The sequence below is a fragment of the Poecile atricapillus genome, chromosome 3 (assembly GCF_030490865.1).
Source record: "Poecile atricapillus isolate bPoeAtr1 chromosome 3, bPoeAtr1.hap1, whole genome shotgun sequence".
NCBI classification, from domain to species: Eukaryota; Metazoa; Chordata; class Aves; order Passeriformes; family Paridae; genus Poecile; species Poecile atricapillus.
Window position 1 is genome coordinate 111,990,094 of NC_081251.1, and position 27,434 is coordinate 112,017,527.

General features: G+C 42.9%; 1 protein-coding gene and 1 long non-coding RNA gene across 5 annotated transcripts in view; one reads left to right on the forward strand and one right to left on the reverse strand.

Annotated features, from left to right (window-relative positions):
- PLCB4 (phospholipase C beta 4) overlaps positions 1-9,471 on the reverse strand; it is a 185,830-nt gene extending 176,359 nt beyond the window's left edge. For all 3 annotated transcript variants that reach the window (XM_058834152.1, XM_058834150.1, XM_058834151.1), the window contains exon 1: positions 9,348-9,471. The gene's annotated coding sequence lies outside the window, so the exon portion shown is untranslated. The remainder of the gene's footprint in view (positions 1-9,347) is intronic.
- An 809-nt stretch (positions 9,472-10,280) lies between these two features.
- LOC131576966 (uncharacterized) overlaps positions 10,281-27,434 on the forward strand; it is a 97,113-nt gene continuing 79,959 nt past the window's right edge. For both annotated transcript variants that reach the window (XR_009277119.1, XR_009277120.1), the window contains exons 1-2: positions 10,281-10,427; positions 23,292-23,433. This is a non-coding gene — a long non-coding RNA (uncharacterized LOC131576966). The remainder of the gene's footprint in view (positions 10,428-23,291; positions 23,434-27,434) is intronic.

The following is a 27,434-nucleotide window of genomic DNA, read 5'->3' on the forward strand; positions in this document are numbered from 1 at the left end:
TTCAGAGGTCTTTTCCAACCTAACTGATTCTGTGAAAATTCAATAATTCAAAAATTAAACCCCCAAAAAGACTAGGGAAAAAAAAAAGTCTCATATCTTGTACTATTATTGTCTTCTGTAAGGAAAACAATTGCACTTAAAAACAAGAGAAAGAAAATACCCAGCAAACATTCTGAAATTAAACTACAGTGGGATGGAGTCAATTCCTTAAAACCAAATAATGTAACTCTTAACACAGCAATGCAATTTCCTCTGCCATTTCTACCTGTGAGGATCAAAAACTGTTTTCCAGTTTTCAAAAGCCTCAAAGTATCACTACATTGCTCAGCACCTGAATCATGGAAAATCACTCACAGAATCAATCATTTGATGACTCAAAATTACCTAAAAAAACTACCTGTATGTTTTTTTACATAATTTCAGATCAATTCAATTGATGTTTTTAATGTGTCAGATATCTGAGAGCTGCACTTAGATCTTTGTTTTCACAATATTATTGTTCAATCATTCTACTGTGGGGAGGGGAGGTGGTTATTTCAGATTAAAGTGAGCAGCATCTTTTCAAGGGTAAATTAAAAATTAAGGCAGGATGAGATCAGGGAAGATTACCAGGCGGTGTTTATAAACTGAGCATAACTAAATCAAAGGTATATAAATCAGACTATGCAATTTTTGGCAGATTGATGTAGTTTTGAAAACTGAAGTGCCACAGACTTCATTAAAAAAAAAAAAAATCCCCAGCAATAAATCTCACTTTTTTTTTTCAGAAGTAACCTATTTCATGCCAATTCACAGCTACTCCTGTAAAGTATTGCTTTCACCTCATGTGTTTTAAAATACAAGAAGCATTTACAAAATAAATACCTATGTTTGTATAGCAAAGAATTACTGCAAACATATACTTTTGATTTCCCCACGTCTGCAAATGCAGTTATGTTACATGAGGCTTTTAGTTCATCACAAGAAAGCTGTAAGAAACTAACACACAGGAATCCACACAAAACAAACAAAAAAATAATTATAAATAAGAACAAAGTTTTTGTGTCTTAAAAATAAATTTTAAAAACCCTACAAAATTGTCCCCCAAAACCCTGAATAAATCAACTGGTAGACTGTCACTGTAGCCAAAACCCAACAGATCCATCTTTTTCTGAAACTGTAATCCAAAGATCTAGCACTGAAAATGCAGCAGAGAATATTAAGGTTTTTTCCATGATTTAGACTACCAGATAAAGGTCTAAGTGAGCTGTGATTCTTCTAACCACACAGGGACCACAATTCTGCAGTACAAACTTCATTAGTAAAAATTCTTCCAAATGAACTCAACCAGACCAGCAGAGCTGAAGATTTATTCCTCCCCTACCCAGCAAACAGAAACATGCAATAGGAACACCCAGAATTTCTCCACAGTAATGATCACCCAGCTCTCTGGAGAGATAAAAGCAAAATGCAGAGAACTGATCCTGCTGTTAGCCTTTCCTATCCCTCCAAGCCTCTGTGCACCTTCACTCCCTGCCGGATCCAGACCTCTCTGTGATCATCATTAGCAGCTGAGGTCATGGGAGTGCCTTTGGTGGTTCTCTCTCCCAAGCACACAATCCATATAACCATCCACAAAAGCACTCACACGGGTTACAGAGCCCACCAGCACCACACCAACTCATTCATTCTCACAGTTAAGTACCACATGCTTCTTCCAAGGTGTCATTCTTCATTAATTCCACAGGGAAGAGATGGTATTACTCCCACGAAAGCAATGCAAATACTTCTGTTACCTGATGCAAAGACTAATTTAAGACATTTTCTTGTATAAAGACAAACAGATGAAATGGCACACCAGCTATTTTTATATGGCTCTTCTAGTTAAGCTCATGCTCTCATTAAGATATCTCAAAGGAGACCATTTTATCAACATCTGTTTACCAGGCTTGGCACATATGCCAATTCCAGCACTTTCTCAGTTTGTAAAGAAAAACAAACAAAAAATTAGAAGCATGAGGAGCCAAACATACACGATACTTTAGGACACATCCAAGTAGACAGGAGTCTGCTTGAGAAAAGCAAAATTATACCAGTGATGTGTGAATACAGAAAAGCAGAAACCTGTACAACTAAAAAAATCTTTGCCCAGTTTGTCCTCACCTGGGCCAAGGTCTTCTCAGAAGTTATTTTTCTTCCCAGCCACCTGGTACAGTCACAGGTCATCAAAAAGCTACTCTGTATTTCATAGCCAAAACCGAGAGCATCAGCAAAAAGAACAGCCAGACTCTGCTACGTACTGCCAGATTTGAAGGGCTTGGGGAAAAGGAAATGAATCTCTCTATCAGTTCAGTCGCAGCAGAGAGATTCCAGGACCTTCCCCTGGGCAAACGCAGATGCACAGCGGGGGCTGCTCCTGCCAGCCCCAGACCGAGCAGAGGAGGTCGCCAGGGTCCCCGAGCCCCAGCTGCTGTGCCTGGGGGAATGTGGCACCGGCAGCACCCCCGGGACACCGAGCCGCAGCTGAGCCTCCCCCCGCCCGGGCTGCCCTATTTGAGCCCTCTGTTGTTCTCCCAGGTCACATCGCTCCCCGCCCCACGAAGCCCCCACCTTCTCCTCCAGCCCGGGGATTCTCCAATCAAAGCAGATAAGCGCATCATGTGAGGGATGGCAGACACGCTGAGGGGAATTTCCGAGAGCTCCACCGCACCTGCAGCATCCACGGATACAGGAGATTTCCAGTGTGAAAACCACAAGCCAAGCGGGGGTGCCAAAGTATCCACGTTACCTGCAACTCACAGCTCCTATGCCAGACTGCAGCACCTCATTTGCAATCTGCTCTGATATACCTGCAACCACATTCCATCTTCCCTTGTCATTTAATGTATGACAACTATTCCTAAGCATATTTTGCTAGGGAAGCAGTAACACAAATAACACAGGCTGAAAGACCAGAAAACAATAATTACTTGGTCTATTCTCTGCTGATGTCAGACATGCAGTACAGCTCTCCAAATCCACCAGAGCACCCAATTAATCTGCACTAATCCTCAAGAACTACATCTGAAAAACAAATAGTAAAATCAAATCATCCAACAGCCTCTGCCTGCCTTGCAATCACCACGCCATGCAACTCAACCTCTCTTTTAACAGATCTGTTCTTCCTTCTCATCTCTGCAAACAAACCTACAGAGAATTCATCAGCCTCTCTCCCCGCCTTCTTCAGAAATGCTTTTCTTTCCATGATCACAGTTCTTCATAGAAAAAAAACAACCCAATTCTGTTGGGTTCAACAGATCATGTTAGTCTTGCCAAAGAAACCACTCCATGGCTCTATTTCCTACTTCCCAATAAGGCATTCTTATTCCATTTCAACTCACACTTCACCGAAAAGATTTCTGTATGAATTATCCTAATTTGTGTATCTCAAAACAAACAGGCTCTCACTGCAGCTATCAATTCCTTTCTTGTCTGTGTTTCCTTTTAGCAGTGGCAGCAGCAGTCTGATGGCAGAGATGGAGTCAAGCACCCTGGATCCAGCACACAGCCTCAGCTGAGAGGAGAGCACAGAACACCCGTACGTGCAACAAGTACAGCATGTGCAGCAACATCAACAGTGGACATTCCCAAAACAGAAAACCAAAAGGCAAATGTGAGAGACATGGCAATTTTAGGCATGGGAAATTAATATGTTCAAGGAGTAGAAAAATGGGAACAGAAAAACCCGTAGAGTTTTGGAATGGTCTACAAGACCGAGGAGGAAAAAAAATGTCACTTTGGTATGAGAATTTCTTTCATCTGACCTATCTCATTCAAAACCACAGCTTACATCTCAGAGAACTCCCTTATTACTTGCTATTTTCCACATCATCAGTGTTCACAGAATCATGGACACTCTAGATCACTGGAATCCAAGAGATGTTCCTTATTAACCTTTCAAGTCCTTATTCTCTTTTGCCCCCTTTATTAGTCACTGACCTCCCGGCTGATTACTTCCAGTCTGCAGGAACATGTGTACTCAGGCTGAATGTAGAAATTGTTAGAAAGGGATATTTATCTGTAACTTCAAGAATAAAGAGCCTGCTCTTTAATACCTTTATCATATCCATTTCTTCCTTACTAAAGTGCACCCAAACATTTCTGAAGCTGAATATATATTCCCTCTTGGCTGGCATAGTGCTAGACCAACTGGAGACATAAATTACTTTTATGTAACTATTTGATAGCTCAGTGACATTTGTAAATTTTTTATCTTCATAATTTCAGATGGTGTTGCACGTAAAAACAACAGAATACAAACACCAAGACTAGATTAAGACTTTTCAAGTAACGGTCTATTGGTACAACATCTGCAAAGGAACAATGCAGATTATTTAATTTGAACAGTCCCTTTTAAATCCAGCTTCTGTAATGTTACACATCTGCTCAAGGTCTTGTAGGCTGGCTCACAAAGGGAGTTACAATGTGAGAGCCCCAAAGTCAACTGAACAGAACCAGCTTCCTCAGAATTGAGAAGGCAAAGGCACGTCATTACTTCAGCAACACCAATTTCAACCACTCTGCAAACAGACCTTACAATAGAGCACATTCCAAACAGCTGTCTCACCTCATTTGCCTAAAGCTCACAGTTATTGTTACTGGGGAAGGAGCAGGCTCTTATTCTGAGGAAAGATCAAACAAGGGACTCTTATCTCTCCAGGTGTAGGGCCTCATGGTGGAACAACTATACATCCCATATAGAACGGAAAGCAAGGCCCTAATTTTGGATGTATGACAGCTGCCAACCAGCTTCTTAACTTGCATTTGATCCCTGGCTATTGCATAAAGAAAGGTGGGAAGCTCACTATGAGGAATTAGAAGCAACTATGGGTTATAGAATAGATTTTTTATCAGGCAGTGTGGAGCAGTTGCATAAAGTCAGATTATGGATTCATCTGCAAGATAGTCAGGAAACAGGGGATGCTCCATGCTGTATCCATGGTTTGTCTGTCCCATGACCAGCTATCAGCCACAGGTGGGACAGGATCACGACTGAGCTTGAGACAACACTGACTGGCAATGGAAAAGAACAGGAAACCAAAAAGAGATCCAAGTAATAGCCCCATCTGCCACAGAAACCTACACCAGGTAAAAGGCCTTAAAAGCTGGATACCTTGTAGGTCTCCCGTTCCATGAGCAGACATACACATTAACCTAACCTTTCAGGGACACCTACACCGCTCCCCAGGAACAAGCTCTCTCCCGCAGGAAGACTGACTAGTGCTTCTTAGAACTCTAAAGGTGAAATGAAACATTATAACAACTCACAAATACCATTTATCCAAAACTTGTAACAAGGGAACCAGAACACTATGACTTCTTAGGCTAGGAGGCTCTTCAGAGGAGAGGAGGATGAAGGTTTTGTCTCATTCTTCTCCAAAAATCAAGATTCTTTTGCTGTTGCACAGGTACAACTTTAACAAGTACTTCTTTCAGTGGCTGATACATAGAATGGCTTGTTCGACAAACTGACAGAAGAAGCCCCAGCACTTCCCTACCTTGTACAAGCTGATGCTGATCTTCAAAAGGAGGGGATGCAAGTATTGATTTTCCTCCAAGGTCCCTGCAGGGAAGACATCAGCAGCCCATCACCCAGAAGTCTGCTGGAGAGGAATCTCTAAAGCCACAGTTATGCTGCACCATCTATTTCTGTGAATCGCAGAAACCGCTTGGGAGCATTGTGCCCTGAAAATTGCAGATTCCCGGCATCAGTGCTCCGAGGACAGCGGTGGAAGGGTTGTTCTGATGCTCTTCCCCGTGTTGTGGCACCCTATTCCAGGCACTCAGATACATTAGCATGTCTTTCTGGAACAAGGAACTTACTACTAGGCCTAATTAATTCATTTCAGAGTGGCTGGGAATCTGTCATCTTCCACACTTCCACAAGCTTCTTCAGACATATTTACTAAACTTCCAGAAGGCACTACCACCATGAGAAGATGGGTGAGGACCAACAAGATAGATTTTTATAATTTAGTGTTCACAGGGCAAGACATAAGCAATGTATTTGGCTAATGGCAAAGCACAGTACCTTGGTATTTACATCATTGATATCCCATATATTCTAAGCCTCTACAGGTCAGCTTTTTGGAATACAAAGTCCAAAACTCACATTCTTTTTCTGAGAGGAAAAAGAGGACCATGAAACCTGCTCCCCGAAAGTCCTGCCGAATAAAAATTATCTGAGCCTTTGATGTGTGCACATAGGTAATTTTGATGTGGTGCTATGCATGAATCTTTCATAAGAATAAGATGTCCTTAATAGTATAATCAAAAAACTTCTGAAGAGTTAACTGGCTGGATCATAAACACCTCCACTGTGTGCAACTTCTGCAGACATCAAAGAGTCTTCCCCAAAGCAGACGCATTACATATCTTGCAAAATTAGTAAATGTACTCAAGCCATCAATTTTGCAATTTTTGAAGTAGCACAATGCATCTATTTATTAGAGAATGGAACTAAGCCCAGGCTGCTGATTAGCCATCCTACAAATAATGCTTATGCAACCCTTCGTAATGATTTCCACTAACAACCAACCAGAGATTTTATGACTTGGAAAATTTCACTTCTAAACCAATTTACAACACTTCCCAAAATCTAATGGGACAGAAGATTGAAACTACAGAGGAAACCAGTCTTTTCCAAAATCAATGAGGTACAATTTTCATAAGTAGTCTCTCTTAGGTAAGATGCCTGCATTAAGTTTTGGTTCTCATTTCTAAAATTCTCCTAAGTACTCTTCTGTCCCTTCCTCCCTTTCCTCTAGAAAAGGGATTAATCCAATTTTAAGGAAAATACTAAAACAGCAGTTTCAGACTTCAGTCTCTGGCAAACTACGAAGAGGAAGGAATAGCAATTGAGCTGTTAAAACCACCAAGGAAAGCAAACAATTCAAAAAGCCCACAAAAAATGACAAGATAAAAAATGAAACAGAAATATAAAACAAGTCATTTCGGTAAGCACAAAACTTATATCCCTACAAGTTTTCAACACGGTATACCTAAGCCTGGTGAAAATGAAGCCATCAGCTCCTACACAGCTGTAACAAATACTTGACAGACTTCCAGCACACAGCCCCAAGTTCACCATCACAGCCAGATACTACTGGAACAAATGCCCAAAATCTGCAACAGAAGTCAGCAGTGTATATCAAGCCCAAACAACTTGCCATTGTTTTTGAAAAGGTGAAAATAACACAGTATTTTGTGTGAAAAATAACAAAGAAGTATTTCCTCTGTCAGTAAGGGAAATTCAAATGACTTCTCTTTCCTGCCCTTTTGGTCTTTCTCTCTTCCCCTGCAAGGTTCTGTCTTCCCTGCATTCTAAGAAAAAGCAGAGAGTGTAGGTTATGCATAAATTCATGACAGAAAACACTATTTTAGAACAAAGCTCCTGTGCGTGGGTGCATGTCTTTAAAATAAAAGGCATTGTTACTCTACCAAGTGCATATCCACAGCCAGCAATCAAATCAGATCCTCACATTTTATTTTGACAGCCACACAGTTATATTTTCACCAGGAGTTTGACTTTCCTATCAATACATGGTTTTTAGCGATATCATCAAGAGATGAATCAAAACTGACACATGAAGGCACACTGGTATTAATGGTTGTGGAAGAGAATTCTCATCCTAGAGCTCTGTAATTTATTTTTAATTACTTCATGAAGTTACCAGTTGCAGGGAGGAATAAATCTGTTTTCAACTCATATTTAGGAACTGTCTCTGTACAATACAAAATTGCTTGGCTGTGCATAACAGTAATTATTTTGTGGTACGTGGCACTATTAGGTACCCTTGATCTGGTGAAAGCCTGCAAGTACTGAGGCCATAACACTTCCAGAAGTTGGAGAAATTAACCTGAAGTGAGTAGTGTCAGCTTGCTAACACTGCTCAGTTAAACTCCAGAATACAACCCTGAAGACAAACGTGTTATGAAGGAATCTGCTCCATCCCCTCGTAGCATCCGAAATGTGATGTTTTCCTGGAGACCCTCGTTAACACCAATTATTAAACAGAAAATTCCATGGTTCAACAGCAAGTGAAGTTTGAAAAACAAATATTATTTACATGTTAATAGAGGACGATGCACACTTTACTGAAGGTTTATAATGTGCAAGACTTTGACTCTGTGTAGCCCCTACCATCCACCTTTCCTACAGATGCATCCCCATGGACACGTTAACATTATATAAATTCCCCCTGAGATAATGATTATTCTGTAACTTTCTAAAATCATCCCCCTTTGAGAAAGTATTACCTAACAAGCACATTAAATACCTCACAAGCACATTAGATCCCTGGGTTTCTAATAGATGCCAGCCTAAAAGAATATTTGTAATTTATTTTAAGATTAGTAAAAAAAAAGAAGGCAAGGCTGGATAACTGTAACTGGAAAGGATAAACAGGATTAAGTAACAGGTGTCTGCACATAATTCAAAGTCGTGCATGGAATACAGTGCACAACCTTGGAATGGCTATGGAATAGAAATGGAAACATTGCTTTTGCATCTTGCTTTGAAAATTAGCACTAAGTGATTTAAAAACGTCTTGTAAATTATAACCACACAGAGGCAACAGGAGCACTTGTATCCCCAGAGAACTTTGGATATATATGAAAGAAAACAATCAATCTTCAAAGGTGAGCCTGCCTTCCTCCCAGGGAAAAAGAACAAAAAAGGAAGAAAAAAAAAAAAAAAAAGTAAAAAAAAGGAAGAAAAAAACCCCCACTGAAAGAAAGTTATACTTAACTACACAGAAACATTTGTCACACCGCCCAGCACTGACAAAATCCGGATACACTCAGAAACTACAGCAGCGAGGATGAGGGGAAGACTCCAGGCGCACACACGGAGGGACCCACACACGGAGCCTGCCATGGAGCACACGGCCACGCGTGTGTGCACAGGCACACGAGAACGTGACACGCAGCCCAACGTGTGTGTGCACAGCCCGACATGCGTGTCACACTCGGCCGTGCACGGCGCGCAGACACACCTATGTGACACGCACCCGTGCACGACAGAGCCACACGCGCGACAGACACACGTATGTGACCGGCACACACGTATGGCAGCCCCACACGGATGTGCGGGACCCACACGGCGACAGAGCCTCACAGGTGACAGCCCCACACGCTCGTGGCAGCCCCACACGCTCGTGGCAGCCCCACACGCTCGCGCCCGTCCCTCACGGCCGGGGGAGCCCAAGGTTACGGCCCGGCGCGGGGGGGGCCGGGCAGCGCCGCTCCCCGCCAAGGGCGCGAAGCCGCGGACAGAGCCCCCCGTCCCCCCCCCTCGCCTCAATGGTAGCCGCTCCCGCCGCCCTTACCTCAGGCGCCGAGGCTGCTTCCTCCTCTTCCTCCTCCTCACGCTGTGCCAGTGTCTATGTGTGTGTCTGTGTGTGTGTGTGCGACCCGCCCGCCCCACAGCGGCGGCGGCTCCTCCTTCCCCCCCTCCCTTCCCTTCCCCTCCCTCCTCCCCCGCCGCCGCGCCCGCCTCAACCCCCGCAGCGCCGAGAGACGCGGCAGGGACGGGGGAAACCCCAGGGCGGCCGCCGCCTGTGCTGGGCGGGCCGGGCCGGGCCGGGCCGCCGGCTCCCCCCGCCGCCGCGCAGGGCTGCGGGCAGCGCATGGCAAGTGGGCGGCGGGGCCGCGGGCGCGGAGCTCCGCCCGCACGGCCCCGGGCGCGGAGGCTCCGCGGCGCTGCCCGGCACCCGCAGGTACCGCACACGTGCCCCCGGAGGATGCCCGCGCCGGCGCGCCTCTGGTTACTACTCGTATTGGAAAAGGGCAAGGAGGAAATCCCCCTTCCCCCGTGTGCTCCCGGGCTCCGCCAGGCCTGCTGCTTTCCACGCAGCCGATGGGAGAAAGGGGATGTTGCGGAGGCCGCTGGAGGGTTCCTAAAGTCTCGCAGTTTTGGTCTCAAAATTGCAGTTGAGGTTTATTTGGAGTGAGCCTTGGAGGAGCTCAGCGCACAGGCAGCACGGGCGCTCTGGAGCGCGGGATTCCCTCTCCCGATAGCCCCTGGCCAGCCCTTTCATAGCTCATGACTGTCCACAACCCACTGCCATGGACTGCCCTTGTGCCCTCCCTGTGCCCCCCTGTTTTTGTCACCGTGTGCCCGGTCTCAGCTTTCTCCAGCTCCTCATGATTTCACGAGAAATGGTTTTCCCCGCGTCAAGAAAAAAAAAAAAAAAAAGCCGTGAAACCCCCACAAAACCAAATAAATTGCTGAGCTTTCCAGGCCGAGTAGGTTCCCCATCCCTGTTCACCTGCAGCCCGCCCTCTTGGACTTTGTTAGTGAACTGTGAAATGTGGAGTTTGGACGTGTGGGACCGCTCCGAAGGGACACCGGCACGGAGAGCTGGTCTCGGGAGAGGCAGCAAGCTACAGATAAGAAGTTATCCAGGGTGAGTTGAGGAAACAGCGGAGGAAAATCTGGAATAGTTTTGCTAGTCATAAAAAGGGCGTTGCTTTGCCATGAACTACTCGAGCCAGTAACGCAATAGCCAAGATCTCGGGCTATATTATCTTATAACATAAACTGAACAAATTCAAGCTTGGAATGAGAGCCCCCATCCCTACACCAGTACTAGGATGTGATTAAAAAAATATTCTACCTTCAAGAGCTGCCAACCTGCTCCTATCAAAGAAATAAACAAAGGGGGCACTGAGAACAGCAGCAAGGCTGACAAGAGATTCCAGGGACAGGCTGTCAGCAGAGCAGACCTCAGTCAGAGGGGTTCTGTAGCCGAGGCAAGTGCTGCGTTAAGCAGATGTTTGTGTTTCCTTAAGTATCCTCAGTTAGAAATGCCTCATGGGCACGGTGGCAGAGGCAGGGTTTCAGAAATCCATGAAGGGCAGCAAGGCTGCAGCGAGGGCTGGGGTGGGCGTATCACGCCAAAGGAGGTGCAGGAAGGAAATAACAAAGGAACCTGAATGAGAAGCACGTGAGCTGGATGAAGGCCAGTGCTGCTGGCAGGGCTAAAGGGATCTAGTTAACAGGATATGGGAGCAGCAATTATAGCCATTAAAGATGGAGGGTATCAGCTTGAATGTCAGATGGACGGGGGTTAGTGGAGAGGGATTTTTGTTTGTGGTTCCAAAGTGTTTGCTTCTAAATGAATGGGAGAGGGATGCATTTGTGGGTACACAAATGAAGTGCTCCATGTCCTTTTCATTGCTTTCTTTTCCTTTGATTTGTTTTTTTTTTCTTTTTGCCATTGGGTTGTATGTAAATTAAGTTATTACATAAGTAGTAACAAAAAAGTATTTTAATTCCAGTGAGGCATAATCAGTTACTCGCTAGAAAACTGTATTGGATTCTCCTTAGGAATCCCTGTGTGGTTTCTCTTCAGATCTCTAGAGCTGGCAGTCTGTAAGCACTGACATTGTTATTCTGGCCCACAACTCTATTTGGCTTTTCCCATGATTTCTTAACTCATTTTCCCAAAAAATGGCTTCTACATGACTAGAGGTCATGGCTGCCTACCTGTGCATGGCGATTTTATTCTAGGGTAAAACTAGGCCTATTACCTTCATTATTGTTGTTCTTAATACAAGGTTAGCAAAATGTAGGGACATTAAATGTTTGGGTAACTGCATGAAATGCAGGCAAGTAGTGGCATCTCAGAACTAGGGGAAGTATAGTTTCTTTAGAAAAAGCTGCTCTTTGTCCTTTCCCAAACAGTCCTTCCCCTTCCGCTGTGACTCCCTGACCTAGCTGGTTCACTGAAAGAAGGGCAGTAATCAAAGGAACCTGTGTCAGGACCCTGGGTCTGCAAGGAAACAGAAGTACTGACACTGTCAGTTTTAACAGCAAGCGTTCTTCACACTAAAAGATGTTTAAAGTCATAGAAAGAGAGGCCACATGAAGGGTCTGAAACTCCCCACACGGTTGCAAATGGCTGGGTCAGGCTGCCATACCAAGGTTAATTCCCCCTTCTGTGAATTTTGTTGTGGTACAACTGTTTATGCAGTTGGATGTCTAAACACAGCATAACTGATGACAAGGGTCTCATCTTTGTTTCTCTACTGATTCCCTCCTGACTTCAGCAGTGTGACTTGGCTGCTTAGGAATAAGTAAGGAGTGAATCCAAGAACCTCCAAATTTCCAGCTAGTTCTTAGGCTGACTTGCTGCCTTTATGTGGACGACATACAGCTGTCCTGTTTCATTTTCTTCCAAGAGGACAACGTTTGGTAGTTATAGCTTTAGGGGCATTAAATATAAACATATGCAAATGCTAAAGATTTCACCCTCACAACTTAGCAAAAAAAAAAAAAAAATTAGGGAAAGATGAACTGTGCCAACAATTCATATCACATGAAAACAATATGTCCCAGGAAACACAGCAGAACAGTCCTAACCTCTGCAGTAATGAGCTGAAACCTGGTGCATTTAAAATGGTTGCCTCATAAATGTAGAGTGCCACCTCACCTGATAGTAGTCAGCAAAAAACAGAGTGCCTTCACTGCTTGAGTGAACCCTCTCAATCTGCAGCATATTCAGAGTGAAAAATATTTTTCCAAACACGAAATTTTGGTGAAGTAATAGGATCTTCTAATGTTATTTCTTCTCTGATACAAGAGTGTGGGGATGTTTTATAATCACAACCCCACTATGTCTTAGAACATCCACCCAAAGGAGTTCATTCTCAGTGGTTTATTCCTGGGATGTGTAAGGTATAATTTTCCTTGGACATCAGCATGTGCAGCGATTCAAAGCAGGCAATAGGCATGGAAACACGGTAGGTATTGGAGTCTGAACCTGCAAAATTCAGCAACAATGTTGAAGCTGAGGTTCTATGCTATTAGTTCACAGACAATCTCTGACAGATCCTCTGTTGATCTAACCTGTGTGTGCTTCTCACTGATTTATGCCACCTCTTGGTCAGGTCATTGATTATTTTATTTCTTACCATGGATGGTTCTAGTTAAATATGTTGACACTGAATACTAAATAAGTTTCACGTGCACAATTAATTGCTATTATAAGTGTGGTTTATTAACCTGGGCTCGATGCTGTACAAAACAGCTCCAGTGCATGTAGCTACATGGATTTACATCCACACTCTCCCCAGGGAGAGCTTGGCTGCTGCCCCTGCTGCCACAAGGCTCTTCTGGATGTGTTATCCTCTGCCAGTAATGGTGCTGCGGTTGGTATTGATGGGGAAAACACTGTCTCCACAGAGTCGATAGCAAAGCATCCACTTAGAGCAGTGATTTTCCAGGTCTCACTCTGCAGCCAGGTTTGAGCATCAGCGAGGCAAAAAGGGTAATCAAATGGTCACTCGAAGGGCAAATTACAGGCTGAAGTAGACAGATACTTAAGCTGGGGTGAATAATTTTGGTTAAAAATACTTCTGATTTTTTTCATAACTGTTTTTGTGAACATTGCTGGGTCATTTTGTTGCAGCTTGAGGCAGACAGCAAGTTTGGAATATTTTAATCTGGTAGTTAAAATTTTGGCAAAATACTGGAAGTCTTGGCTGTTTCAACTGTAGATGTCTCTACCAGCTCTCCCTTGCAAAACGTTCAGCTGCACAAATATTTTGGTTAGGCAGGACAGCAAAATAAAAGAGATTTTAGTCTTGAAACTGTCCTTTTTTGTAGGTTTTTTGCTCAGTATTGTTAACTTTCCACACCTGTAAATACCATCCTTTTCCAGACCTTCATGGTCCAAATCATTTGTATCAGCTGTGATCCCTTTGTTTTGTGCACCCATATCCCATCAAATGCTTTGATTTAGAAAAAGCTGAGGTTACTTTACTGAAGGCTGGATCTCTGAAGCAGCAAAATTTCCTCCAGTATCAGATCTTTGATTTATTATAAAATAAAATTATCTATGATCATTTTCCAAAAAGACTGTTAGCTTCCTCCTGGGCTTTTCAGGGAACTGCACAAACAAAGATTGATATAATAGGAATCAGTGGGAACAAAGGGAATGTTTTTCCTCTGCCCACACGATAATATTAATGACAGACATTGCAATTATTATTTTTGAGATCTTTCTTATTAAAAGGAGTGAATATTACTAATCAAGAGTGCCATAGTGGATCTATTTGGGATGCTAATTAGGCTCTTCATTGTGCTGGGATATATTTATCTTCAGGCTTGTGCTTCAGGTCTTCTGAATGCAGTACTACAGAAGCACAGGGCTTGAGAAGAGTTCCTCCAGAAGCTGCATAATGCAGCAGGGAGGAAAACAGATCTTTCAGGGTAATGCTGCTAATAAGATTGTGTTTTTCCGTTTGGATGTTCGGGAAAAAAAGGAGTTGAGTTTCTTTGCCTGATTTAATGACAAGAAATTGAATTTAGCATTGAACAATACTTTTTGTATCTTTTAAGGCACCAGTAAGGTATCTCCACCTTCCAAAGAAATGGCATCAGTATCAAAAATAGCACAGTACTATTCAGCCTTTCAGACAAGAGCCAGTCAGGGTTTATGTGTGCAAGACAAGGGGCTCTGTCCTTCATCAGCATGCCTGTCCCCATCCACCATGACCTGAACAAGATTTGTTACTGCCAGACTTTGTGATGTGCCAGGTTCAGCAGCCCAAGGAGGGAGCCTTGGGGCTCCTTTCTCACTTTTGAGAGCTCATTCCTCATTCCTGTCTGTAGAAGAGCAAAACCCCACTGCCCCAGTGTACGCCAGAGTGCACTTCACCTCCAGTCTCACCCTCCGTGTACCTACATGGCCAGTGAGACTCAGGCTGCCTGCTGAGCTCTCAAACCTGCTTCTGCTCCCCCTCCTCAGCTGGGTGTCTGCAGGGGTGCAAATCAAGCTGACTTTTGCCTAAGTGTTCAGGAGAGCTGAAGGGGGTTGGCATTGCCTGCAAGGAAATCGTGAGAGTATTGGATGTGACTGAAATAACAGCACTCAGTGTTGTAAATGATGTATAGAAAGACAAGCAGGCTATGTAAAAAATGCTCTTTAAAAAATTGTAAAGGAAAACTTATTAATAAGCTGTAACAAATCTGTGCTCATTCAGAAGTACTCTGCTTTAAATATTAATGCAAAATGCAAGAATTTTTCAGTTCAGGATTTTTCTGTCTAAAGAAAGACTTTAAAGAAATCACAGAAGACTAAAGCTGTCCAACCCACAGACCTTCCTGTGTGACTTTTAGTTCTGTAGTTGACAGTCCTTTGTGTTCAGTCCCATCACATGCTTTTCAAAACCCATTTTCCTAGTATCTAACCACTTGTGATTTGTTTATAATAACAGAGGCAAATTTACCATCAGTGAATTTCAGGGGGACATCCAAAGTTGCTCTCTAGCATCAGCAGCAAGTTTTTGCATTAGCCCTCCAATGTAAATAGTGAAGTCTAGGGACTCTTCAGCTTGTGGGGTTTGTGGTTTTATCATGGATTGTATGACACAGTGCTTGCAGTGGAAGGTCCCTTCCCGATGTCTGTACACATTTTCTGTATCTGCTTCTCTGTATTTTCCATTAGATCTTGTAGGAAAAGTAACCAATAACATCACTCTGTATGTTTCCCCTCCTACAGACATGTTCCTGTTCTTCCTTTTCCAGGGCTCAGGTTGTTTTCTCTCAAAACTTCTCTGAGTTTTTGGATGATGTCATTGATGTTACTAAGGTGCAGAAAGCATTTAGATGTCACCTGTGTTTGTATTTGAACAATGCAAGTTTAAGTGCTTGTGGAGTATCCAGAGGCTTTCCATACTACTTCAACATCAGATGGCCCTTGAAAACGGCAGTGTGTGTAGTCAGACCATGATTCTGGATAGAATAGTGAATAAACACAAAAAAAAAATCACATCAGCACACTGTCTGAATAGCTGTGATACTTCAGTTCTTCTGCCACTTGTCATGTTTCTGCTCTGGTACCATTGCAAAAAGTCGGGTGGACTCTCCTGTCTTTGCTCCCCACCCAGGGGAGGGGGACAAGCCCCCTGGGAGCCAGCCAGCCACGTTCTGTGTGACAGCAAATTCCTGTTGTGCACTTCACCTGGCAGCAACAAGGGGCAAGGCTGTCTGCTGGTGAAAGGAGAAGGTGGAAGGACAGGGCAGGGCACCTGTGTGCCAAGAGGGGCCCAAGGATATTAATGCCGCCCACTGCTGAGCCATCTGCAGGTTATTACATGACTTGACGGACAGTCAGTTATTAGAAAGGAGTCACACCAAGTCCACTGCGTGGGCTTAAGCACATCTCCTCCTTCTATGCTGTTATTTCTCTCTTCCCTGTACTTCCAGCATTTGTTTTTAATTCATATACTGACAGTGACACATGGCGGGAGTCCACAAATGCATAAGATAGCAGCTGGTTGAGCCCCAAAGGAACTGTCTTTTGGCAATAAATTCGAGGAGCAGACAGCAAACCACACTTTGATAGGTACAGAGCAGGTTGGTCACTTGAATGCTTATGTACCTGCTTGCTGCAGGGCATGCACTTACTCAGGCAGCACAAATGCAACATCAGTGCACTGCCAAAGCAGTCCCTGGGGACCAGTGAGGTGAGGATTGCACAAGGTCCACTAGGTTAGCACAGGGGAACTGCAGTTACCCTCCTCCCTCCTTTGGACATGAATCATTCCCACATCCTCTTCTTGAATAATTAAACTACGGCTGAATAATTCAGAGTCTATTCAGAGTCTATTCAGATTGTCTATTGTCTGGTGCTGAGCAGGGGATGACTGCAGCAACGCACCATACACAACAATACTGTAATAAAATATTCTTGCTAAGTCCAAGGATAACTTTTTTTTACTACAAAGCCACTTTTGGAGTTTTCTTTGGTTGGTTGGTTTGGGTTTTTTTTGCTCCCTCCCTTCTCTAAGCTAATACTCCCACAGCTGTGAATCTTGAGGTATCAGTGACCAATCTGCCCTTGCCATAAAGAAGGGAGCAGTCACCAGTATCAGGCTGGTAAAGAATTTCCTTCAAACATCACCTGGACAACAAGCTGCATCAGAAAAACAGTGTGGTGTCCTTACTAGCAGCCTTGTTCAGGCATGCAGTAGGGAGCTGCCAAATTTTTTCTCAGGCTGTGTGGCAGGGCCCTAAGGAGGTGACAGTGGATGGGCTAGAAGGAGCTGGAAAGGGGATTTGTGATTTCAGCCAGGAGGACTTGCCATGCAAAGGGAGGTTCCCACTTGTCTCAAGTACAAATTGCTGGGAGAGGCACAAAGGTCACCAGTCTTCATCCCACCATTGCCCCAGTGGGGTGTGTTTCCCCTGCACTTGGAGCACAAGACCTGATCCTGACTGTCAGCTTGACCCCAGGCTGGAGGGTGGGATAGACTCATTAAAATTCATCATTGCCATCCTCAGAATATATTCAAAACAGATAGTAAATATATTGTTTCTGTCTTTCTTTTTCTGTCATACTCCACTCCCCCTCACTTTCCTTCCCATCATCTGTTGCTACTGCTGCCTCCCACAAGTCTTTCCCCACATTCTGCTCTCCCAGCAAAGGCAGGGGCTCTCCCTGTGGAGCAGTGGCTCTGCCTCAGCAGCACAAAGGGATTTGCAGCAGCAAGACCAGGCACTCACTGGCTGTGAGGAGCAGAGACAGGTACTGAGTCACCTGGGCTCGGCAGAAGCTGGGGACAGAGCGCAGGGCATGCCAAGCAAGCAGTTCTGAGCAAATGAAGTAAATTATTGATGCAATTTCACCAGTTTCACCAGCTCTGCTGAGGATGGATTTGGCCCAAGGAAACAGCAGGAGGGCGGCACATGAAAAAGTCAGACCCTGGGGACCAGAGAGCTGAGCTTCACAAGCCATACTGATGAGGCTGTGCACACACAAGGACAACCATGCAGCTCCACAACTGCTCATCTTGTGTTCTCCAGCTCTGTAGTATCACTCTTCAGACTAAAACCTTAATGAGTGCTTGCCAAGTTCTTGTAATCACACCAAATTTCATAATTTAAACATGTTTTGAAGCTCCAGAGAAAAAATGTACATCAGTGGGAACCAGCCATCTGGAAAGCTTTGGAGTCTTTTTTTGCTCATTTGTTTGTTTGCAATTCAGCTATTCCAGTACTGTAAGGGTAATTTAGTTATTTATTTAATTTTAAAGTTTTAGGTTACAACATGAGTTTTAACTAATAGATGAAGGCACAATTCAAGCAGGGATAATTCACTGCTATGAAAAGTAAATGATTCCTGAATCATGAATGAGGTTTGTGGTTATGCCAAGGTATGGTCTATACTGTTAAAACCCATTACTTTCTGATGCTCTTTGCATAACAGTTTCTGGTAATGTCATTTTTTTCTCTTGCTTCCAAGTTGTAAGAGAGGGATAGGGTCATAAACTTAGAGTATAAAAGAAGAGACAGAAGCAGCCTCACCAGCCATGACCTGTTGAAAGGTCAAATCATCAAAAGAAAAAGAGATAGTGATACAAAAAGCCTTTCTAAAACATCCTTTGCAGTATGTCATGATCCTGGCCCAGGTGCACTGTACCTTATGAAATTATGTATTATAATATGTACCAGCTCTGCTTTCACACAAAATCAAAACTGCTTTAAGTAAGTGATTAGATTATCTCTCTTCCATATTCACACTTTTTTTTTTTAATTATTATTTATCCTTGCTGACATGAGTTTATGTACCACATTATTCCTTTCATTTTCTGGACAGTGTTTTTTTGTTATTGTTATGAATTGTTTCTGTGGTCCTTTTGAGGCCCCTAAACAAGAAATCAGAGTCAGGAGAATTGAACATGAATTAAAGTGAAGGAAAAGAGAGACTAACAAGAGAGAGCAATGACAGCAAAGATTACTTTTGGGGGAAAGAAATCAGCACAAGCAGAGGAATGAATGGACACAGAGGAAAAAAATAATGACAAGAGAGAAAGAGAAGACAGTAAAAAATAAGAGGTGGAAAAATTTGTAATACTGAAGAAAAAGATACACAATAATCTGCTATAGGGGAAAGAAAACCATTAGGCTGCAGATAAAACTGAAAAGGAAGTCAAAAGAATACACAATTTTATTCCAAAACCAATTGAGAGGCCAATAAGCTGTCAAATATAGAACAAAATTGAATAATCCTTTAAATGACAAGATACATGACCTCAGAAGAGAGGCAGCAGTTTTCAGGGTTTTTTTCCCATCCATATCTCAGGCAAAAACTGGAGGTGTTGAGTAAGTCTTTAATTGAGAGCATAAATAATTTACATGTTCGCAGCAATAAATCCCTCCTTCCTCTGCCACCGAGTGGAATTCTTTCACAGCAAGCATCAAACCTTGATTTCCAAAGTCATTGTCATAAATAAGGGCCAGTCCTCTAAGCTTTCTCTCCTTTCTGACAGCACATTGCTTTGTGCCCACTGTCCAATTGAGAAATTTCTCTTTGAAAGTGTGTGTTTTAGAGGAACATGGCAATCCAAGCAAAATAGCTGTTTATAGCCTTAGGAGGCAAAAAAAAACAACTGTTAGCATTTGGATGTTTCTACAATTAACGTTTGTATGATCTTACATCTTAATGTGAATATATTTGAATGCTTTTGGGTGCTGCATAATAAAGAGCTGGTTACTAAACTTAGCAGCACTTCATGTAGATTAGACATTATAATTGATGCTTACAGAACAGGACCCAGAGAAATGAATTTTATGTTGCTCCAATTTCACTGGTTTAAATTAAAGAGTTACAAAAGGCCTTTATACCATGCGGGAAGAAAAAAGTGCGTGCATTCATGGGTGATGGCAATCGTGTTTATTTGTTCTCTGGAAGTGCATGGTTGTCTTGTAATTCCTGCTCAAGGATGAGCTCTCCCTGCTCAATTCCCTGTGCTGCAGTCTTGCTTCATCAGACTTCAGCCTCTTCCTCCTCCAGCATCCCTGGTCTCTGATATTTTCCCTGTTTCCTTGCCTTTTGCTTCAGTTCTTGAACAGTGACAGCATTACAGCCTTGAAAGTTGTCCCTGTCCCAAAAAACCAGAATACTGCTCACAATAGGGTTTTCCTTCAGTCCTGTAACCACTTTTTTCCAGCCTGAGGCCTTGTGCATGCCATGTGTTTTCAGGTCACAGTTCAGGAGCAGGCTGACTTGCCTTGCTTCCCCAAAATCTTCATGTACTGGTACATATTCCTCTGCCCCCTTCCTTCCTCATCCCTGTTCCTCTTCATGCTTCATTCAGCTCTTCCAAAAATCCTAATTTTTGGGTCCAAATCTGTCCTAACACCTCCTGTTAGCCCAGGCTTTAGTGATTTTCCAGTCAAAGACCTGGGTTCATGCACAAAGTTTGGATGAGGAGGCTTTGCCTAGAGCAGAAATACTCTCCTTTCTTTCTCCTGTTCATGTGCCAAAAGACTTAATTGATCAACCTGTATAGATCTGCTGGCACTCTGCTGTGCCTTCAGCAGAAGAAAGAATGCCAGAGGCATAAAGTGGGGATAATTCATATTAGTCAGGCTGGAAGCTGTATATTAGGATAGATAACCCAAATCATCCCAATACGATCTTCTACGTGGGAGACAATTTCCTGTCCAGATGCCAGACCTGAGGTCAAGCAGCGAGATTTGCACCTCCTGAGCCAGGAATGTAATTCAGCTGCAGCTGATCAATGACAGCCTGAAGCAGATGGAGCAGCTCCAGGATTGTATCCAGGTACAAAGCCCTTATCCCAAGTACACAGCCCTTATCCCGAGGGCAGACTGCAGCCTTGGCCAGCTCCCTCCCAAGAAGGTGCCACAAGGTTCCCAGTCTGGCATTGAAGGGCAAAGTGGTACCACCATGTTATGGAGTAAAGGAATGACTTGGATATCTGACCCCCCAGACACAAATTTGCATTGTCCTGGATTCATAAGGCACTAAGGAGAGAAACCTCATCCTTCTTTGCATATCCCACAAAGGAATATCACAGAAAATGATTTCTGTGTTAATAAGGAAGAAGGAACCCCCTGAATCTAGAATTTACCTCCATCACAAATAATCCTGAATAAACACCATTAATGATCACTGGCAATGCTACTACAAGATTCTGTCCCAGCAGTTCCTTGTTAAGCTGGTCTGTTCCAAACACTCTAATCTAAAATTATGTTTATCGGGGAAGTCATAAAAGCAGGAACTCCAATCAGCAATGTTTGATGAAAGAAAGGAATAGATAAGATTTTTTGTATGCCTTGTTAAATAATGGCAGAAAAGGGAGGTGAAGACAACCACAGGCAGGGGAAAACCTGTAATCAGGCTTCATTAATACTATAGTTAATTGATTTTCTGCTCAGATTCCAAGGAGGAACAGGAAGCTTTCTTTAAGGTGGGTAATAGATTAACAAACATTGGAGAGGCAGAGAGGAAGGGACACACTTGTATGTAAACAAAGTGAACTTTTCCAGTTCTAAAAACTTTATTTGCTTCAGAGGTTAACATGAAACTCATTGCTACAATATTCACAGACAATTCTAAGCCTTAAAAGTTGGGGTTTTTCCCCCAAACTTTGCATGCTTAAAAATAAAAAAAAAAAAATATATAATTTTTCCCTGTTCGTGAAAAAATCCCCTCTTCTTTTATCATATCTGGGGAGGCATAAATTGAAGAATCCAGTGTTGCTCAACTCTGCTAATCACTTGGCCTACATTTGATTCTCTTTCCAAGTGGTGATTTAGATGCTGTGAGACACAGAAAGAGAAACAAAAACTATTTTCCCAGAATGAAAAAGGCCTGTTTTAATTCAGCTCAGGTAAACTATACAGACTTTTTAAGTGGTTGGAGCTGACTGAGATTAAACAGGAGCAATATAGTGCCAGAAGTGTTGTCCAAAAATATTATCAAAGCACTGGTCTGTCTAACCACATAAATATGTTTATGTGGGATATTGCTCTCTGAAATCCCATGGGCTGCAGAGCAGAGTTTTCCCATGGCATCTCACCCAAGCCCTGATATGTCCATTATGTCAGTGCTGAATTCAAACCAATAGTCCAAATCCAAGAGCAATGCTACCTTACAAATCTGTCTACCTCAAAGTGCACCTTTTTTTTTCCCCCCTTCTAAAACCTTTTCCTATTTATACCCTGCTTCAACAGCTGTGCTTTATTCCCCATTCAACATCCATTTTCCCTTAAGTGGGATAATTAATTTAGAACTCCAGGCAATCAGACATAGGTGAGAAACCAGCTTTCCTGGCCTTGCCTTTCTTTTCTTAGCCATTAAATGGTGCAATTGTGCCTCACGTTTATATGGGAACAAGGGAATACACCCAAAATCAAAACCAGAAAATAATTCCTTTTAATGCTGTGCTAACATAATGAAATACAGAAGTGCAGAAGTCATATTCCTCTAATACAGTATTAATTCATCCTGGGTTCTTAGGTACTAAAACATCAAGAACTGACAAAATTAGGCTTTGATGTGTCATCTTCACTTAAGCAACCACATGCTTGCCCAAGTAAATAGTTTCAAGAACTGTTTTCAGGTAATACTTCAGAGATTTCATTTTCCCATCAGAGCAGAGCATCCTGTTTGCATTTATTGAAACTTTCTGTAGATGCTCCCTGTTTTTATTCCCAAAGGCTGCCAGCAGTCAGGTGCTTCAGTTACGGGGTGAATCCCAGCCCCTCCTTACCCAAAGTGACAGATGCAAAAGGTCACATTGACACTGCAAAAAGGAAAAATGAGTCCCCAGGCTATGTGAGCTGTCAGTTTAAGTGTTTTGTCTGAGCTGGTCCTAGGGTGTTGTTGAGCCTTAGAAAGAAATTCATCCTCTGGGACTTGAAGAGGGGAACTGGGAAATCGTTGATGTCACCCTTCTCTCAGTCGGGTTTTAATCCCGTAATCTGAGAGATCATCTCCCTCGCTGCCTTGGGTGACCTTGGTACTCTCAGCCACCTTGTCCTGCTACCTCAGGGCAGGAATCAGGTCATAGGTGTCCTAAGAACATATAAATGGGCAGATATTGGTGATCTCAGTTATTTAGTGAGATCTGTGCTCATGTTTCATCACCCTAGGCTGAGGTCAAATCCTCTTTTGATTTTAGCATTTAAAAAGCGCTTTCTTGATGCTGTAATTAAGTATATTATTTATTCCATACCCTTCATGCAATGAGTGACTTCTGCTAGCCTGCTTTTTGCATGATTTCCCTTTAGAGCTAAAACAGCTGGGATAGTGAAAAATATATTACTTGTCACCTCCCACCCCAAATATTGGCACAGTGTGTAAAGTACGAAAGCGAAAACATTCACACATGCAGCGTTCTATCACAGTGAGTCTACTTGGATTCCTCTTTTAATAAAATCCAGGTGATTCCATGTGATTCTACCTTTGCAACACAGCATGTGCTCATGCTGGATGCATTGTGTTTTGCAGACGCTACGGGAGAAGCCTGATGGAGAGGGGCTTGCGGATGGGAGCGAGAGAAAACTACATTTACAGTAAATAAAAGCATCACCCACAGAGGATCTCTCAACTCAGTGACCTTTGAAGTTACAAGGACACATGGCCTAGACAGGTAAGGGAATTACATTACTCATTATTTTACAGTGGTTTGGGGCTGTGAAGCATGCTTGTACAAGGAAAGAGCAGTTTGCAAAACTGTGTTTAAAAAGAACTGGATTTGTCAGCCATGACAACAGCTAGGGGAAGATTTAAATAAAATAATAGGTGTTTTTTGCCTTTAATGTCTATAATTAGTTAATGCAGCATAAAAACGAGCACATCATTACTCTTCCTCTCTCCACTGTAGAAAAAATCAACAAAGAGAAAACATGCAAACCTAGTATTTTTTAGCTTGTCTTTTAAGAGCCTGGCTCCTGTTTAGTATGCATTTAGTAACGATGCATTCAAATGAATAATTTAGACCTTTGATGACAACTATTCAAGAGCAGTTTTATCAATGTCAGACAGCTTCCTGTTTTTGACTATAGAAACACAAGGCAGAAACCACCACTGCCATTATTAGTTTTGGCTCATCTTCCTGCTGGTTTGGATAGGAAAGCCCCATTTGAATTTTTTTTTTTATTTTTTTCTTTTTTTTCTGATAGTGAATTGGCATCATTACTTTTAGAACCTCCTGATTGCAAATGCTGAATCAAATGTATTACCTCCCATAAAAGAAAAAAAGCCCTGCCTTATACACTGCTAAAGCTGCAAAGCCAGACACTCCTGGGAAATGTTAGAATTTACACTGTCTTAATTTTTCAGGTTATTACTTCTGTGTTCCAAGGCACAGACAGTCACCTTACAGGTACTGACAGGCTTGCTTACAACTCACCCAGTGATGCCACATTTACTCACAGATGCTGGAAGAGGGAACCATCCCCACTCAGTAGAGCAGTTTCTTTTGTTGACAGGACTTTTGGTGGCTGTTGTGTGAGGAAGTTTTACGGAGTTTTGTGTTCAGATGCACACAATTGCTCCACATTCTGGTGCTCACACTGACAGCCTCACAGGGGTTACTTTTAAGTAAAGGACTGTGTCTGTCCCTTTCTGTTATGGGTCTGTGGATCTAGCAGGTGTAAGGAATTCAGCTTGTTCTGCATGAAACATCTCAACTGAAGGAAAAACAAGCTCCAACCTTGTATGAATTTTTCCCATCCCTGTGGGATATTTTCAGGTTGTAGCTTACTATTTCACTGTGTTAGGGAAGGATATTTAGAGTAAAAAGAACTTTGAAATCAAAAGGTCAGCTAAAAATATCACTAAACATTTAGTATTCCCTTCCACGTTCTCATGGAGATTTTTTCCAGCTTTTTGTTTGAACCTTATTGATTCCTGTTATGAACATAATCTTATGTAGGTGCACACCCTGCATAAGGTGCCAAGCTGCACAGTGTTCTGTTGGATTCAGTAACAGACTTAAATTTAGCAATTTTCTGATTGGAAATAATGCCATTATTCATGTGCCCTTGTACCAACTCCCAAGCTGCTGCCTGGCTCTCTTGACAATATGACGTTCCTGATGCACATTATCTCAGAGGTCAGTGCAGAAAGAAAGGTGTTACACAACACTCAGGAACAAATCCTCCAAGGAGGAGGTCTCAGATAGGCACAAGAATGTTATATACCAATCTTGGCACAATATCTGCTGGGTCCTTAAACACTTTAAATATATGCAGTGCTCCCTTACTGGGTGTTACTTACAGCTGAGAGATCAGCACTGGCTCAGTACACACAGTACAGTCATTGGGACAGCTGGCCACAAGAATGGGGAAGAGCAGTGACTGATGGCTAAACTGGAGGGAATACAAGCTTATTCTTATTTTTTGAAGTTGTATTTCAAAATAAGGAGGTTTTTCTTATAGCTTATGTTACTTTGTAAGCAACCTGCAAAGGCACTTATAGACAGCAATGTAAACCCACAAGCAACCGAGCAGCAGCAGTCAGTTTGTATTCAGAATTTTGCTTCCCTAACAGACCTAAATGTAAGATATTGGGTCCAGTTCTCAGTGGCTTGATTGCTATATCTGAAAATTATATAAAGTCTTCAGAGTGTTGTGAAAAAGCAAAGGTTAGATCCTCATCAGCCTAGCAGCCTGGGTGTGAGCGCAAAGCTGGAGGTAGGAGAGACATCCTTAGAGCAGCCTGGGAGCCAGGACACAGCTTGGCCTGTGCTGAGCATCCTGCTGCTGCAGCCAGCCTTCCTCCTGTCCCCCTGTGCTACAGGCCAGGCACAAGCCAGTGCTGACACTGCCCAGGTGCAAAGGGAGAAGCTGTGCAGCTGCAAACAGCTGGCATGGCCTGGGCCGAGGAGCCACCAGCTCAGCAGCGTTAATGGGGACGTGAGCACCTTCAGGCTCTGCCCTGCCCAGCCCTGCAGCTGCAGCTCGGAGCCTCTTCATTTAGAGGCCTGCGTGCAATTGAGCACAAAAGCTGTGAGGACCTGGAGATTAAAATATTTGATTTGCTTGAGCAGAAAGGACTTACTGACACAAACCAGGGCCTGTGATGAGATCTTGTTTACCAGGCAAGCGTGGGGCTGGAAATCAATACACCAAAATTGCTGTGACCAGAAATTAGACTCACTTAGTGAACAAAATTCATTAAAACAAGCTATGCCTCACATCACACCTTTTGCATGACTGATTTAACACTGTTACTTCCTTCTTGCTTTCTCCCAGAATGACCTTTTTGGAGCAAAACATTTGTAGAAAGTCACTTGTAAAAATTATGAAGTAGAAAATAATAAAAAAATGTCAGTCTTTTATAATGAGGCACTTGCTAATAAAGGCTTTAATTAAAATGTTGTTGAGAAACGTAAAAGATAATTTAAAAAACCACAGATGTGTGCAGTAAGTCACTTGTGCAACATCTTTAGCAATTTCTTTTTAAGAACCTTTGATGGGTTCTCTTTATATTAAAACTTTCTTTATTCCTTTCCCATTAGTTGTCCCATACTTGTGCTGGCCACAGTCTTATAAAATATGTTTAATAGATTTTCTTAGCAGGAGTTACTCTGCAAAAGTGATCTGAAGGAAGAAGCTTTGTGAATCAGAGGTGCAGCAGACACAATAACAGGAGTGTGTGAAGTTTTAGAACAAGGGGAGAGACAGGAGCTGGTGACTGGATTACTAATAGAGCTGAGAGAAGGATGAAGTATCAGTAACAAACTCCCTGTATCTCTCATGCTAATGTGCCTTTCTTCAGATAAAGGGCAGAAAGCCCCAAGGCCCTGCTCACAGAAATTGGTGTTGTGCTGCTGACTAACAGCACCTCTGGCTAATTTAGGCAAGCAGATTAAAATAAGGCTGATAGAAGCAACAAAAGGAAAGATTTGTGTCCCTTGTATCCTCCCTTCAAACTGATATTCTTGGGATGGCAAAGGCGAGCTGGCAGGACCACCAGTTTGTGGTACAAGAATCTGGTGTGTGTGCTGTCTGCACGTTTTTATGAAGCACCTTTTGGGGGCTGACATTGATTTTCTTTCTTTTTCTCTCCACTTCTCCATCCAAACAGAAATATCCTCCAGCTAGTGCTCATCCCAGCAAGAATAGTAGTAGCAGTAGTACATCTACGTGTGTATGGTGGAGAAAAAGGGCTTCAGTCTCCATTGTATTGCTGGCAATCAGCAGAAACTGAGAGCTGCTTTTTCTCTCCTAAATCCTCACCCACAAGCTCAGCTTTCACCTGAACACGCTGTGTGTGGTGCACAGACCTGCTGAGCCCTTAGGCACAGCTATATAATAAGATGTTCATTGCCAGCAGATTAAAATTCAGTTTAACACCTATTTGCCCACACAGAGCTGAACTGGTAGCAAGGAGCAGGTCTCATTAGCACTCTGCTGTGCTGCTCTGTAGACCCAGGAGCTGATAGTTATTTATACATCTAGAAAGTAGGTATAAACCACAGAAATTATTACAGTTGTGCTTAGGCTGGAAGACAAAGGTATGTTGGCTCACTCTGTGGTGCTGGGTGCCCCAGGATTTGGGATATGGGGCTGGATAAGGGATATGTAGGACACAAACAGCAGGGAGAGAGCAAGTGGTTCACTTGAATCCAGAAGCCAAGAAATG